Source organism: Adiantum capillus-veneris, chromosome 16, assembly GCF_014529385.1.
Source record: "Adiantum capillus-veneris isolate H3 chromosome 16, ASM1452938v2, whole genome shotgun sequence".
Taxonomy (NCBI): Eukaryota; Viridiplantae; Streptophyta; class Polypodiopsida; order Polypodiales; family Pteridaceae; genus Adiantum; species Adiantum capillus-veneris.
The window spans coordinates 79121400-79138094 of NC_140946.1; positions in this window are offsets into that span (position 1 = coordinate 79121400).

Sequence of the window (16695 nt, forward strand, 5' to 3'; positions counted from 1 at the left end):
CTCCACTCTCCTCCTTTCTCTTCCCACTTGCACCCTTAGACTTTCTAGTTTGGGCCTAGTTCCCTACTGGAAATTGACAGTTTTAGGGATTCCGAGGGCATAGAGTGACCAAACGGAGGGCTGTAAAGCACGGCACAACCCTCTGACTGATACGCTCGTTTTGAGCTATCACACGGCCCATTCCACGACACGCTCTAAAAAATCTAGCAAAAAAACAAACAAAAAACACGCTAAAAACTAGTCACAAGGCCTCCTAGAGCAGCTTTTTTGACACCTTAGGATATCAAAAGCACATGCACTTACGCTCTGGGCGAGTGCTAGAACACGAGCATATTGAGGGTGCCTCTGTTCATACGGACACCCATTACCCATCCACGATAAGCTCTAGAACCTCAGCGGGGACACAAGGTAGCACCACCCAAGACCCTAAAATAGCCGCTAGTGATTCCTCCTCTGACTCAGAAATCATGGAAGCATACCTTACCCAAAACACTGAGAGAGAAGGCCATGCACCTCCCGAAGCTCCACAGCCTAGTACTAGTATGTTTAGCCGTTTCATGGAAACATTAGGTAGAGCTACTCGCTCGGAACCTGATGCAAATGAAGCACACGATGGGGGTGGGGAAGTGGAATCTCCTTTCACATCGCACGTGGACCCCACACCCCCAAAGAGTGTCCATGTGGATATCCTACCAACTTCTTACCAAGAAGGCCCTGTTGAGCTGCCTCCTTCAGAAGTTCCCTCTAGAGTACCGTTGGTGGCAAGTAAAACCACGGGGAGCAACATTGCTTCTACCTCACAAGAAACCGTTAACACGTCGACTCTAGAAGGATTGTTCATTAATGATCATTGGACATACGACCTCCACACTGAGGTGTTGACGGATCTACACTCTGGCCATGCCTACCATGTAGGATGGATAGAGATTGTACAATCCACCTCTAGTGCCACGAGCATCGAAGATCAACAGAAAATGATCTGTAATGTTATCCATGGCATTATTCAATCAGAAAGGCAAAACCGAGGGGTAAATATACTCTCAACTGGCCCCATGAGATGTCTTGATACGAGCAAGGCTCAACAGCCTACTCTATCTCAAATGGAGAGTCCTCTAATGAGCCCCATAGACCCATCTTACGTCATTTCACCTGGGGTCTCTATGCAATCTGAGCCTCCGAGCGAAAACTTTAGCTTCCCTAACTTGGCTCAACCCTCTATCAAGGAAAACACAGTGCTCACTCCAGGGATAAGCCTGACAGAGAATGTACCGATGACATCTACGGTTAGCGCAGTGCCACTACCTAGTGTCGTAGTACCTAATATGGGGCCTCGACCATATGTGCCTCTAGCCCCTTATGCACACATGGCCCCCACACCTCCAATTGTACCACTTGCTTATGCTCCTCGAGTGCCACTCCCTAGCTCTTATCCGAGTGGACCTATGCCCGGTTATGTTCCATATCCTGCATCATCTACACATATGCCAAGACCGGTACCCGTTCCTCTCCTACATATGATTCCAAGAGTACCTCCACCGGCCCTACCTCCTCACATAGGTGACTTGGCAGCGTTTGCTCAAACCATAGGTCGATCTATCGCGGAAAATATGCGTCATGCATCTGATAGAGAGCCTAGAAGTAAGGCAGTACAAATTGCCAAACTCACGCAAAAATTCAATGGGGACGAAGATGCTAGAAAACACATTGAAGTGTTTGAACAAGTATGTGATTCCTTAGGGGAACGCAACGAACTACATAAGTGCAATGCCTTAAGCTTGACATTAAGTGGGAAGGCTGGAGATTGGTATAGGACCCTAAGGGTGGACGAGAAAACAATCTACCCTACCCTTCGAAGGTTGTTTCTAAAGGAGTACATACGAGAAGGTGTGCTTTGGGGTGTAGCATCTCAGCTACAGAAGGCCGAACGTAAGGAAGGAGAGTCAGTAAGGGACTTCATTAGTCGTCTAAAGCACTTAAACTCTCACTGCCCTGTAAATGAGCGCTTCAACAATAACCAACTGCTTGATCGATTCATTCGAGGGTTGAGGAATGAAGGAATCTATAATGGACTAGTGATTAGAGGTATCACAACCTGAGAAGATGTCACTGCCAATGCAATCCAATTAGAGGACAACTTGATGATAGCAGGCATGAGGGTGTCTACTGACACGAGATCCACTAGCTCACAAGCCATTGAGTATGAACCCATGACTGCAAAGCCCATTGCCAATGAGCCAAAGGTATTTGAGAAATTCTTGACAGACCTCACCAAGGCAATCCAAGAGTCTCTTAAGGATAATCGACCCCCTCAAAATAGTCACATGTATCCAAGAAGGGAGCAACAATGGTGTTCCATTTGCTTAGGTCCACATAGCACTAGTGAGTGCCCTACGTTTAGAGTAAAATTTAATGGAACTTGCAACGCATGTGGTAGGTATGGTCACCAAGCTAAGGATTGTTTAATGATCAAACGTATGATGGCAAATAGACCACCTGTAGCCTAGACGGATGCGCCTCGAGCTCCTCTATTGATGCCTACTCCACCTGTTGAGCAACTACCGCAACACATGGTCCCTAGATCTCAAAATGTTGTACAAGCTACACCGTTACCACCTCCTGTGCTAGGACCGCAGCCCCCGCATCCAAGAGTCGCCCCTATGAACCAAGTGGGTTGCGAGCCATCTAATGCTTATGCAGATGGTTGTGAGGAGGAAATAGACACTAGTATTGCCTACGGACTTGATACATTGGAAGAGTGTCCTATATACTACATGGAAGATTGTTGGGGACAAGTCAAGCCGGTTTATCAAGCTGCTGCTCTTGCATCCAGAGGTCAAAATATCAACACCCAGGCTAGGAGGCCACCTCTTCAATGCTACGAGTGTGGGGGACCACATCGAGTAGCGGAGTGCCCTATTAGGCTGCAAAAGAATGCTGCACAGATGCAAGTGAATCAAGGGAGCACGTCTGCAATGCCAATACTCACATGTAATCGTTGTGGCATAGATCACTTGATTGCCCAATGCCCCTATAACCCAAATGCGCCTAAAATCACACCCCTGAATTTGGTCGAAATTGCTAGTGTGACATCGCCAATACCACCCGTCGCACCCGCTTATGCGATTACACGGTCCATGCTTCAAGGGCCAAGCCATATCCTCGAAGAGAGAGATACCGCGTCAGTTATCCAAGCAAAGAAAAAGAAGACACGAAGGAAGAAGTCGCAGAATACGGAAAATTCAAAGCCAAGTTCCAAAACAAACATAGGAACAGGAGATGACCCCGTGTATATGAATGACCTCGAGGATGATTCAGATTCAGTCGAGACAATGGAGACTAGAACCAATACCACAAAGGGAAAGACCGACAAAGAAAACCGTAACATGGAACCAAATGAAAACCGAATAAGTGAAAATCATAAAGAGCCTCTGAAAACACCACAAGTGTTTCCAAATCCAATCCAAGACCCCCAAGATAAACCGCAGGGGAAAAAAGGGAAGAATCGTAAAAAGAAGATTGGGACGTACCCAAACCCAGTAGACGAGATTAAGCAGGTGAAACATCTAAGAGGTTTAGTGGAGGAGACTCAAAGGAAACTAGAACCAGAACCCATGTAGGTCAAAATTCATGACATAGTGTTTCCCACGCAAGTTCATCCACCCCACATGAACCATAGACCGTTAGCCATATCTAGTATCATCCAAGAAGGGAGTGAGGACAGGACATCGGAAAGTGAGCATACACCCTTCTTGTTGGAAAGGATGTTTAACGAAGGAATACCTGATCCCATTGAGGAATATGAGATTCCATCCTCACCAGTTCCTAGTCAAGGACCTACACCCTGCAAAACGCCAATGAATGTTGCCAAACTAGTGGACTTCATGTCTTCTGAGGTCCGAACCACGATCATAGCAAAGCTGTATGGAGATCCTGAGTTATTCCTTGCACTTCGAGCATTCCTTAACGGAGAGCTACGAACGGGATTACCGCAGTTTGCGCAACCAAATAGGCCTGACTCGATTATGATTGATGAGGAAAATCATGTGCAATCACTTGACTTAGATGGACACGAGTCTGTGATCGAGGTACCCATTAACGAATTAGGGCAGTATTTTGAAGGCAACGAGTCTAATGCGACCCTACCCATCACTACCAAGGGATCAACTATAAAGGGAATTCTTGATGGTGGTGCGGGAGTTAGCATCGTTACAAAAGATTGTTGGGAATCCACGGGAAAACCCCGCCTCAGTGTTACTAACATTGTGGTAAAGATGGCAAATGGTACCATAGCCAAACCTATGGGGATGCTCAAGGATCTTAAGATCAAAGTTCTAGGACACAAGGTACGACATACGTTCATTGTAATGGATTTCTCTAAACACCTTATGTCATATGAAATGATTTTAGGACGACCATTCATGAGGGAAGCACAAATGGTCCACGATTGGTCTAAAAATCATGTCTATTTGCAATTCCAAGACTCTGTCCTTAGAGTGGATTTGGTGACTGGTAAGGTACACCCCTTAGGGAGTAAAACCATTATTGATCATCGCTCTGACACCACAGTTCACTCGGCCCCACTACAATATTGTTACACTTGTAAGAAGGATACAGACATTGGCAAAGATTCTCCTTACATGGATGTGTTACCGGGTATGACGGAATCAGACAATGTAGACTGGGTCCACCTAGCATCAACCATAGACACTTGGGGAAATAGGGGGACGACCTGGGTAACACCTGAGGGGGATGAAATGCATGTACCCTTAAATATGCTACAAGCAATGCATATCGCTTCTGACAAGACTCATCCTAATGTAACGAAGAAAACATACAAGTGGGTCCCTAAAGCTTCTTTAGTGACCATAGCTAGTGCTAAAAAACAGAAGCCTTGTAAGAAAAGTACCACTCGCTCCAAGAAAAGTAAGAAAATGTTGCGTTGGATTCCTAAACTACTATTGGAAGCCCAAGGCTACTATCAAGGAAATGATCAAATCTGGGTGCCAAAATGTAGATTGTGCTCTTACCTATCACCTAACCCAAGTGAGCCCAATCCCGTATCTCCAAAACGAATCAATGATCGTGGAAAGAAAAAGATCACAGAATGCTACACACCCGCTCCCGAGCTAGTTTGGGTACCAAAGAAAGAACGATTTGTTCCACCTAGCTCAGGAAGGGGGGAGTCCCATGAAGATTCTAGCTCATCATGTAATACATCCATAGAGGTAAAAGCTTCTACGCCGCCTCCATCTATAGTAGTGGACCTCAATGAAGCTACAAAAGAATCCACACCTCCCAGTGTTCAAGAATCACCTAATGAACCACTTCAAGTTCGATCCTGGGAGAGTACCTTACAACCCTTGCAACTTGACAAGGCACCTAGGGTAATAGAAAACTACTGAAAAAAATACTCACCTATTACCAACTGGAACAATTGGTTTCAAAGGGTGACAAGCTCATTTCAAACGGTATGATCTACCCAAGGAAGGGGGGAGTGTTTGCTGACAGTCATCATTCATTTGTTTCCCTCTCAACCTTTTTCCCTGACCTCTCAATCTCCGATCTTAGGGAATGTTTATATATAGCCTTATACTCGCAAAAAAACAATAGTAAAGAGCAAGAGCGCCTAGCAATGAGAGAGCACCCTATCAGATCTTACATATAAGTCCAAATTTACCGTGTCAAGTCAAGCAACACACAAAAACAACTCTTATGTTTTAAAGGCCTAACCAAATCTATCTGTCTTGTCAGAAATGGCTACTTCACCAAAGGCATGCACTTCTATTTTTGATGAAAGGTACCCCTTGTCTTTTCAACAAGTGTTCTACGTATGCTACCCTATACTTTCTTGCGAATGGGATTTGATAGAGAGCCTTGCATGTGAGAGAAATTTTGAGGAGTTAGAATGGCTGATACATCTATGGCTAACTAGTGATCCCTACCCTGTAGCGAATGTGTCTCCAATGGCACATGCTTATTCTTTTGCACAAGATGAGTATCCACGCATCACGAGGTTCTTGATTAGCATGCTTGCACAAGAGGATGATGAAGAGGAACTAATAGAGACCGAGGAAGACTATGGCCTCACGGACAATGATTTTATTTATCTAGATGATGAGGATAGAGGCCTAGCCTTAGGGTGGCCACCCGGTTTATATAATATCCTCTTTCCTTGATTCTAAAAGGGGTGACAGATAGGTAGGTTAGGGGTCTAGATTGTGTTTTGAGTTTGTTTTTTAGGAGTTTTAATTTTTCCCACTGATGTGCCTCCTGGAGGTATTCCTTTTGTTTCCTAGTGTGTACAGGAGCGTGTTGCTATTGATAGGATTTGGACCTTCATGGAACCTTTCTCTCGTTCACACTTCAAATCAAGCACGACCATCAACACAAACAGGTGTTTCTTATCCATTAGCATTGCCCTTATCTTTTTTGCATCCATGTTTGTCTGCTTTGATTGTGATTGGTAGCATAATATTCAGCGCATTGGTTAGTATCAAACATTTAATTCAATGTAGTGTTTTGTCATAATCACTTGTTTAGGTGTAAAAATCAAGCAGTCCGACTAAGCTAGTTTGACCAAGCTAGGTATTAGAAATCTTCTCTTAATACCATGGGGAATGCCTTCCTAATAAGCAATGGTTACTTAGGTTCTTAATCCGATTTAGGCAGCATTGTATGAAATGTACTAGGGCTTTCTAGTGGGCTTAACCCTATCGACCTTTAGCTTAAGTATTATAAAGGGAGTTTACTAATGTGATGAGCCTGGGGAGGGTAACAGTGTTATATGGCCCCCCAAAGTTACAAAATTAAAATGCTGAAAATGAACAAGCAAAAAAGCAAAGTGCCACAATGTAAAATTTTAAGCTGGAAGAGAAATCTCAGCTTGATTTGGTACTTCACTCACATGTATTGCCTATGGTACTAGAGCCCTAGAGGTTCCCAGTGTGGGCGCTTTTTCTTGAAAAGCAAAAAACCCAAGGCATACAAAATAAGCACACACATCATAATTGAATCAATGTGAAAAGACCTTGGGGAGTCAAAGAAAAAGTAATCAATCAGGCGATGATTTCATGAGAAATTCCTTTTATGGTAGCTTAACTACAAAGTTTTCTAGATATAGCCTCTAGTCAGCCCTTGAACATGAATACTTGGCTCTCGCGATTAAACAACTTAATTGACCACAGAAAATTAAGAAGCTTACCCATGGTATTAATATTTGATCTCTAGTGCCTTTCGATCGTCAAATTAGCGACCCCAGACTTGTTTAATTTTTTGCCTTTACATCTGTTTATGCATTTGATTACATTGCAATTTAATGTTCATTGCTAACAAATTGTTTGAAATTCTTTTACCAATCAATGTGTCTACCTAAAACTGCATATGCTTTTTAAGAGAATGCAATTACTGTGCCAATGTTGTTTGATTTTGCAGTGACTGAAGAAGGCTAAGGACATTCATCTCAAATGCTCTTCCACCTCGACGAACCAGCTTCAACTCAATAGCTTCCGAGGACGGAATCTACATCAGGAAGGGGGGCATGTTAACCCTCACGGCTCACGGACACCCCATCACCTACGACGGACGTGTATTATGTATGATTTAGAGTCAGGTACCGGGCTTGTCGGTCCAATAGGGAAAGGTAGAGTGATCGTCGATGAGAGGCGCACTTTAACTTGGACATTCAAGGGATTAGTTGGTTAAGCATGGGCGCCCAAGTGTGAATGGGGTGAGCTCCTATAAAAGCCAACTAAACCTAATTTTTACTCATTCTCTCATTTGTGCAATTGAAGAGTGCTCTTGCTCCATCTCCATCTCCATCTTCTTCTTCTTCACCTCCTTGTGTGTGTGTGTGTGAGAGAGAGAGAGAGAGGGAGAGTGTGTGTGCGATCGAGCATTACAAAGGCACGGCGGCGGCGAAGCGGTTGAGCGCGGCACGACTGCAGCTTCTTCTTCATCGCGGCGAGGAATCCACCACGAAGGCGAGCGTAGAGCGGTGAGTGACACACCCTTTGTTCTCTTGAGCTTGCTAGTTTAGGCTTGTTGTGTGCTTGGAGCCGTCTGTGGCTCGCACACGGTGTATTGGCAAGTCCCTTGCTTCGACAGTGCGTCAAGGAGCGCACAGGAATCTCCTCTTCCTTCTCCCCTCATAGGGTCTGGTCCTGATCTCAATCTTCTGTCAACTGCACCTCCCATCCCAGATCCTCTGTATGACGTTCATTAGGTCGTTCCATTAAAAACCCTCTTGCTGTCTTGATTCTCTCCATATAGGGGATTATAATAAGAGTAAGTGGGCATGGGTGAGACTATGGGAGTCACATATGAATTATTTATAATAGGGACCTCACCTCTAAAGAACTCTTGTTCCCTTGTCACTGTGGATCGCAACCATGATTCCAACATTTCTAGATTTTGCATTAAGATATGAAGGAAAAACTGGCATTTTCTATCGTTCCAGCTTGCCTGGCTAGGATTCTGGCCTCATCCTCCATTTCCTCAAAGGGATTAGTAGATTTACTAGGGGTAGGTTTCAATCCCTGAGTGGCAACGGGTTTGTTGGAATTACCCTAGTGGCTAACAATCTTGCTACCTCTGCTTTTTCCATTGGCCTATACTCCCGTCCATATTTTTCAACATATTGTATGAGACTCCCCTGACCTAATTCATATAAGAATAAGTACAAAGGAAAATGGTGCTAGACATCAGAAATATGTCTTGACTCTCCCATTCAGGTATTCATAGATTCCTGCCGCTCCTTGGCTAGTCGCAACTTTAGTCACCTTCTTGTCAAACACCAAGGTGGCATTAGGAAGGTCTATTAGAGGATGTATTTTGATGATTTCAAAAACCATCTTTCCCTTCACCACATTATCCCCGTACTTGTTGTAGTTCTCTAGATCCTTAACTATAAGGTAATAAGCTCCCTCCTCATCACGAAATCTATCCCCATCATCATACGCTAGAAGGGAATACACTACTTTTGTTGGTTTTTCCTCTATAAATATGCTTTTTCTTCTCCGTTCAGCAACATAGACCAAAACCCCATAAGTATTTGGTCCTTTTAAGTAAAGGGTTGTAAACCTTAATGTCCAAGGAGGGTTTCTAGAGGTGATACCTCCTTCTGCTTGGACTACTTGGTTAACTACAGTGTTTCAATCCGCCATAAGATAAAAGGACTCTTGAGATTAGGTGTTGGTTCCACTACCATCTTCAATGATCGGTGCTAGTGGATCTATTCTAGCTTGGGTGACACTCTCCTCTATAGACACTATGATGACCTGATCTCCTGGTGGTTTTTGGTCTCTTTGAAGGTTTCTTCCTGATCTGAAATACATCAATTCCTTAACACACCACTACAAATCCAAATTTTTTACCTTCATAGTTAGCTCTATTGTGTCTTAATCTCGTTGATTGATTGCCCTTCTAATTAGTCTGGACTTGTTGGACTTTGTTGTTGGCTATCTGTACAAAACTTTAGACTGTGAAAATCTTTGTCAATGGTGGTTCTCTTTTAGTAACATTCAATATTGATTAGGAAGAACATGCAAGTATTTCCAGTCCCAAATTTCCTTTGGAAGGGTTGATCCCCCGTATATGTTATTATCACCGAATGGACTAGCAAAATGTGTTGTCAGAGCTAAGTGGATTACCTAGCAGGCTCAAGCTACTCAGTCTGCTCTAAAATCTGGCTATCATAGTTAAAAAGCGTAGAGAGACTATTAATAAGAAATGGTAGTATTTCTTCTCCAAATATTCTCTACCGTTCATGTAACTCACAGAAACTTTCAAATTGACAATTGGACCACTTTAGTGTGAGTTACAAGGTGATGAAGATTGATTTTGGATATTTTTATGTTTTTTGGCACTTATAGACTCAAATTCTTTCCAACTTGAGTGTAAACTTGGTTAATGGCTTGTAAGCTTCCTTAGAATGCAATGATATGCCCAAGTTCAACTTTGGAAGTCAACAGGGTCAGGAAGACTTTATATGCATATGAAGTCTTTTTGACCAGCTTGAATATATTTTTGCAAATTTGTGCTTATAGTTGTGTGCTGACACTCCATGTATGGTCTTAAGTTCAAATAATGGTCAACAACATCAAAAAGAGTTTATATGCGTATAAAGTCTTTTATGGCCAATTGGCATGAAACTTACTCCAGAGGTAGTCCACCACTCAAGGACTTCACAAATATTCTCTTACTTGAGTTTGGAATCGTTTATTCAAGTTGTGGCCCAAAAAGGGGTATGTATAGTGTTTGTATTGTTTTTTGGTCATTCTAAGCTCAGTTTTGGTCCAAATGTAATAGAATATGAGTTATGGAATTCCCCAAGGCTTTCGAAAACTTTGGGCATATACCTTTGGGCTATTAGACTTTATACGCTGTGAGCGGGATGGAAACACACAGAACGCCTCTATAATGACCCGACACACACTCTTGGAATGATACACACACACACTATGGGGAACCACTCGGCTTACACAACCAGCCTGGCCGAGACAGGAAACACACAGACGGAGTGAGAAGAGAGAGATTTCCCACTTGCCCACTCAACACTCACACATACACACTCACACACACACTCTCAATTCAGCTCAAAGGAGGAAAATTTCTGTTTTTTAGACTCAATGAAGCTCAGCCCAACACCAATGGGGCAAATAGTTTACACAGTATTGAGGAAATACACCAGATACAACCACAAAGTTAAGCAGAGGCTTCACTCACCAGAGAAGATTACACAAAAAAACAATAGAAAATCTGTGAGGAATTTGGAAAAATGGATAGCGCCATTGCGTCCGAAACGCCCAAAAATCCCACCCTACAATGTCACAGTGCTCAAATCCGACCTAAGATGAGCAGTTTAGGGCCAAAAAATGCTCCAAAAACAGCAAAAACACACTTGTGGCTGTTCCTCCTCTCTTCTCCACGTTTTCTCTGGTCTTCTCTCTCTTTTTTCAGTTCCCACATTTAGCTTTATTATTTGGGCACCCGTGGCCTTTTAGATGATCTCAAACGGACCCCGAAAAGGCCAAAAACTGACCTCGCAGTGCATAGTTGTCACCTTTTTGCATCATCCGCACACCTGGGACTCAGTTTTTCCCAATAATGCATCCCTCAACCACGTGAAGTGGCCCCAAAAAGTGGTCCTCATGATGACCTTTCTGCATAAGTATCACAAGAAAACACCCACGTCATGTCCGTACTTCTCCGCGTGCAAGTATTGACCCCGTTCGACCTCTTGACGCCACTCGATGCCATCTGACGCACCTGCTTACCTCATGTCGTCAGCCCGCGGATAGCTTCCTCGAGAAGTTTTACGCACTACCAACTCCTCGTTATTGTAGAAAAAACACACTGGTACTGATAATAGTGAAAATCGCTGCACTATGTACACCCTGTCCTACCTGTACACACGTGGGCCCCACGTAACCACTTGGCTATGGAAATTGGGTAATCCTTTATTCGATGCACCATGCATGTGTATGTACATATGCGCAATCCCTTGCTCAAAAAAACTCCTGACATAATTTTCCCATCCCCTAGCCTGCTAGATCATTAATGATTAGCATCAGCAAAGAGAGATATGAGACTCGCAGCATCACAGGTCTCCTCATCCATCACCAACATTGCTTGCTCCACAGATAGCTCATCTTCCTTCACCATCATTAACCTGGCATGATATAATTTAAGACGCAATCCATTTACCCTTGACTTATGTAGAATCCCATCCAGGTTAGCCAACTGATATGTACCATTTGGAAAACACTCCACTACCTTGAAAGGGCCTTCCCACTTAATCTGAAACTTCTTTTGGAAGGTGTTGTCTAGCTTACTATTGTAGCGCAAAACCAAGTCATGCTTCTTGATACCCTTACTTTTGACCTTTTCATTTATCTTTGCCAAAGACTTATCCTGCATCTGCCCATAATGGTCCAATGCGCTCATCCTATCCAACTGAACCTCCTGTAACTGTAAGAGCCTCTCTTTGAATGCATTAGTGGATGGCCCAAGTTGCTTCTCTAGCATCTTTACTACAGGCAACTCTACTTCCACAGGCAATAGTGCTTCCTTTCCATAGACCAAATGAAATGGAGTAAACCCTGTACCTGTCTTCACGAAAGTACGATAAGCCCATAATGCACTAGGAAATTCCAAATCCCAATTCTTTCCTTGGTGCTCTGTCACTTTCGAAAGAATCTGTACCAACTCACCATTGAATCTTTCATTTAAGCCATTACACTGTGGGTAATAAGGAGTGGTATGTTGGTGCCTAATCTTCATCTTTGTGCATAAGAAGTCTAGCAGTTTAGCTCTAAATCTCGGCCCCTTATCTGAAAGTAGCTCTAATGGCACCCCAAATTTGCAACATATTTCATCATACACAAATTTTGCCACATCCTTTGCAGTGATCTGTTTTACTGCTATAGCCTCTGCCCATCTAGAGAGATAGTCCACTGCCGTCAAAATATAGCTTTTGCCCCTGCTTGTGATAGGTAACGGGCCTATTGCATCAATCCCCCACTTTTCAAACACATCAAACGCCATAATGGTTTTTCGTAGCTCTGGCTTCAACACTCTCTTCCCAAATGATTGACACCTATTGCAAGACCTACACCAATGGTGAACATCCTTGTGCAAACTAGGCCATACATACCCCTCTTGCAAAATCTTATGCAAGGTGATCTTTAGAGCAAAATGTACACCACATGCGCCTTCATGATTCTCTTCCAACACACTATAAAGCTCCTCTCGCCAAGGTACACGTCTCAACACGAGATCAACCCCTTTCATGTATAAGACATCACCAATCAATTTGTACCTGTATGCTCTACGCACAAAACCATACTTCTTAGACTTCTGAATCTCCTTTGGAATGATTCCTATTAGCAAAAACTCCTCTACTTGAGCCAAACTTTCTCGGCCATGATAAAGAGATAAAGTGGTCCTCAACACAAATAGATCCCCAATCATGCCTTGAGCTGCTTCATGTGCCTCTCCATTTAGAGCACGTTCAATGTGTCTGATGCTCCATGCTTGGAACTTTTTTAGCAGGCCTTTAATTCTGAAGCACATTTCCTTCAATGAGGTGTTCTTGCTCTTCCACACATCCAGCACTTGCTTCACCACTAACAAGGCATCACCTTTTATTCTCAACCTTTGAGCCCCATGCTTCAAACAAATGTGTAATCCGGCTTCCAGAGTAGCATATTCAGCCTCATTGTTACTATGAGCATCCAATTTGAACCCTCTCTTGCATACTAGCTTCCCCTCTGGATCATAAAGTGGTATACCCCCTGAAGCTACATCATGGCTCTTTTTGTATGAACCATCAAAGAACAACACATGTGCATTGCTGATCTGTGGCACTTTTTCAACTACCTTTCTCACCACCTCTTCCTTAACAATAAGGGGATTCTCCTTGTAGGTCCACAAATCAGCTAGGGTAGCCCTTGTACTATCTTCCACTAGAAAAGAGAACTCAAACTCTTGCAGCTCAATTACCCATTTCTTCACCACATTTGACATGTTAGTGCCATTAATTAAATGTGGCAAAAAGGCATAACTCGTCAAGAAAACAAAAGTTCGTGGTAGCAAGTAATGACGAAATCGTCGACAAGCAAATATTACACTGGCCATCACTAGCTCTACTTCCGAGAACTTTCTCTCCGCTACCAACTTCACTAGGCTTGCACAATACACTGGCCTCATATAATGGCTGCCCTTCCCCTTTTGCAATAGAATGGCTCCAATGGCATCATCCCCTACTGAGGGATTTACATAAAACACTTTCTCCCAATCAGGAGCCTGCATGGATGACAACCCCATGGCGTAATAAAAGTGGTCTTTGTGTGGTCTTTAAGAGCAATCTTCAATTGAAAATAGCCTGAAAAACGATCACACACATTGTACCTCTCAAAACGTGCCACTCAATCCAAGATTTGATCGATGAATGGAAGAGGATATGGGTTCTTCTTATTGGCTGCGTTTAAGGGTTTAAAATCTACACAAATTCTCCACTTCCCACCCTTCTTTGGACTGACTACAACTGGACTCACCCATTCTGTGGTCTCCACAGGCCTGCCTTCAATAACTTGTCCACCTCTTCTCGCAAGGCTTCCATTTTCTCTTGACCCATCCTTCTTAGCCTTTGCCGCACTGGCTTAGCACCTTCTTTCAGCTCTATATGCATCTCTTCACCCTTGAACCCTCTGATCTCTTCATATGAAGTAATGAACAAATCAGGAAAACTAGCCAGCATGTGCAAATATATATCCTTCTCCATAGCTGAGAGGTCTCCACTGATCATTTGAGTCATCAATTCCTGCTTCTTTGACAACTCAACCTTGGTTTTGCATCAGCCCTTCAATCACTTCATAAGGCCCTTCACTTTCATCTTCAACCTCATTCGCAAATGCAACTAAACCAAACTCCGGGATTTCTTTGTCCATCAAAAGAAATGCAACATCAACATCCTCATCACTACTGGTAGTGCTATCATTGTCCTCATCTGTCACCGTGGAAGAGTCTTCATCACTATACTCATCCTCATCTTCATAAAGCTCCTCTAATCGTTTCCTTGTGTCCATATTATAAAGCTTCTTGGTACCTGTCTTTCCATAGAGGCTAATTGTACCATGTTGCCAATCTTGAACAGCTCCCACTACACGTAACCATGGTCTGCCCAGTATAATAGGATATGCTCCCATCCTTTCTGGAATCACATGAATATCAACCACTGCCTTTGCATCATATGCCTCCACTTCTAAGCTCTTTACAACACCCAAGCATTTTACTTTTTGATGGTTTGCCAATCTGATCTGAAAACCTGACACCCCAGCCACTGTGAGACCCATCTTCTCAACGCATGAGTGTGTTATGACGCATATTTGGGCTCCGCCATCCACATAACCTTGTCCCAAATTTTTCCTTTTATGCCACACATCTACTATTGGAAAAATGTCTGGTAGCTCATCCATTGCCAACACCTTTACTGAACCTCTCTCTGGCTCTTTCTCGATTGGGTTAACGATCCTCTTCCATTGTCGCTTTAGCTTATGCACCATCTCTATAAGCTTGCCGAAAAGTAACATCTGTCTTCCTGTTCGTCAGACCCTCCTTCAAGTCATAGCTTAATTGCCCATCCCCTAGTGGAAAATCTGAAACATGAAACTTTCGACGAGCTCTCCTTTTCATCTTGGCCTCGACATCCTCGCCTTCATCGCTCTTTCCTTTCTTCTTACTAGGACCTGGGGCACTTCTTCCTTCCTTATCCTCCGTGGTCCTCTTTCCAATAGGCATCACTAATGTATCCTCTAGCTTTGATGCCTTCTCCAAGGTGACTACACTTAGCACTTTTGTCTTTTCCTTTTCCTCTTGGGTTAATCCACTGGTTCCTTCATCTCCCTTAATTTCGATGCCATAATCATTTGACCTAGTTAACACCTGTCTTGGCAATGGATACATGTCTCCCCCCATCCTTGGTGGCTTATCACATTGCGGGCTGATGTGACCCAAATCTCCACAATTGTAACATGTGGGCGTCTGCCTCCAGAACCTACCGTTGCTTTGTCCAGCACCATTCATAGGTCTTTCTTCACCTCCTGGCTGATTTGCATGCCTCCCTCGACCTTGATTATTTCCCACTTGACCTAGCATGTTTAGGCTGAGATTCTTCATTAAATCTACCACTTGACTCATGTCTTGCCTTAGCCCATCATCTTGCACTGCTGTAGTGATCACTGCTGGCATAACCTAAGGAGTAACAGAAACCGCTGGTTCATGATGAACCCCTGGCATGCGACCTTGTAAAGAGTCCATAGGGTGAAATTCAGACCTCGTGGGCAAAGACTCCACCCCTAGTTGGCTCATTTTCCTTAGCTTCCACTCTTTGTTCCTTGCTACCTCCAATGCATCTTCATATGTCATAGGCTTCTTTATCTCCACTCTTCAACGTATATTCTCCCAAAGACCAGCCAAGAACCTGTCCTTCTTCATCATGTCAGGCGGGGGTACCTGTGGTGCTAAGGCCTTGCACATCCGCTCCCATGCCAATGAGAACTTATGTATGTACGCATCTACTGGCTCACCTTCCTTTTGCACCAAACCTTGTACTTCTTGCCACACCTTGTCAGGATCTTCTATCTTCACAAACTCCACTTCCAACCCATGCCTTAGATTGTCCCAACTCAATCTTACAGGTGGATCCGCTGCACGCAACTCCTCTTCAAATGTTTTGGACCAGACTCGTGCATCACTCTTCAAACAAATTTGGAGAAGACGTAACATCTGCGCAGGGTCATGAATCTGGTTGCAAATGCAGGCAACCTCCATCTTTTCCAAAAAATCTTCTACATCTTCATCACTTATTCCATGAAACTCTGGATAAGAGAAAGCCATGGCTACCCAAGTTACAATGCTTTGAGAACACCTTTGAACACACGTGCAAGAACCCAAAACTTTTGACTAACTCAATTCCAAGAAACTTCAATGGAGCTCAACTTTAGATAAGGACAAACACATGCACATCAAATGAGTTTTCATAGTTAATCATCGAAATTACAACAGGCAAAGGACATTCTAGGATCTCTCTTAATCTTCTTGGCCTGAACATAAAGACTATGCGCTGCTGGAAAAAGATCTTCCTGGACACATGAACATTTATCTGGATTCTCTAAGTTAAATGAAAAGAAGTGAATT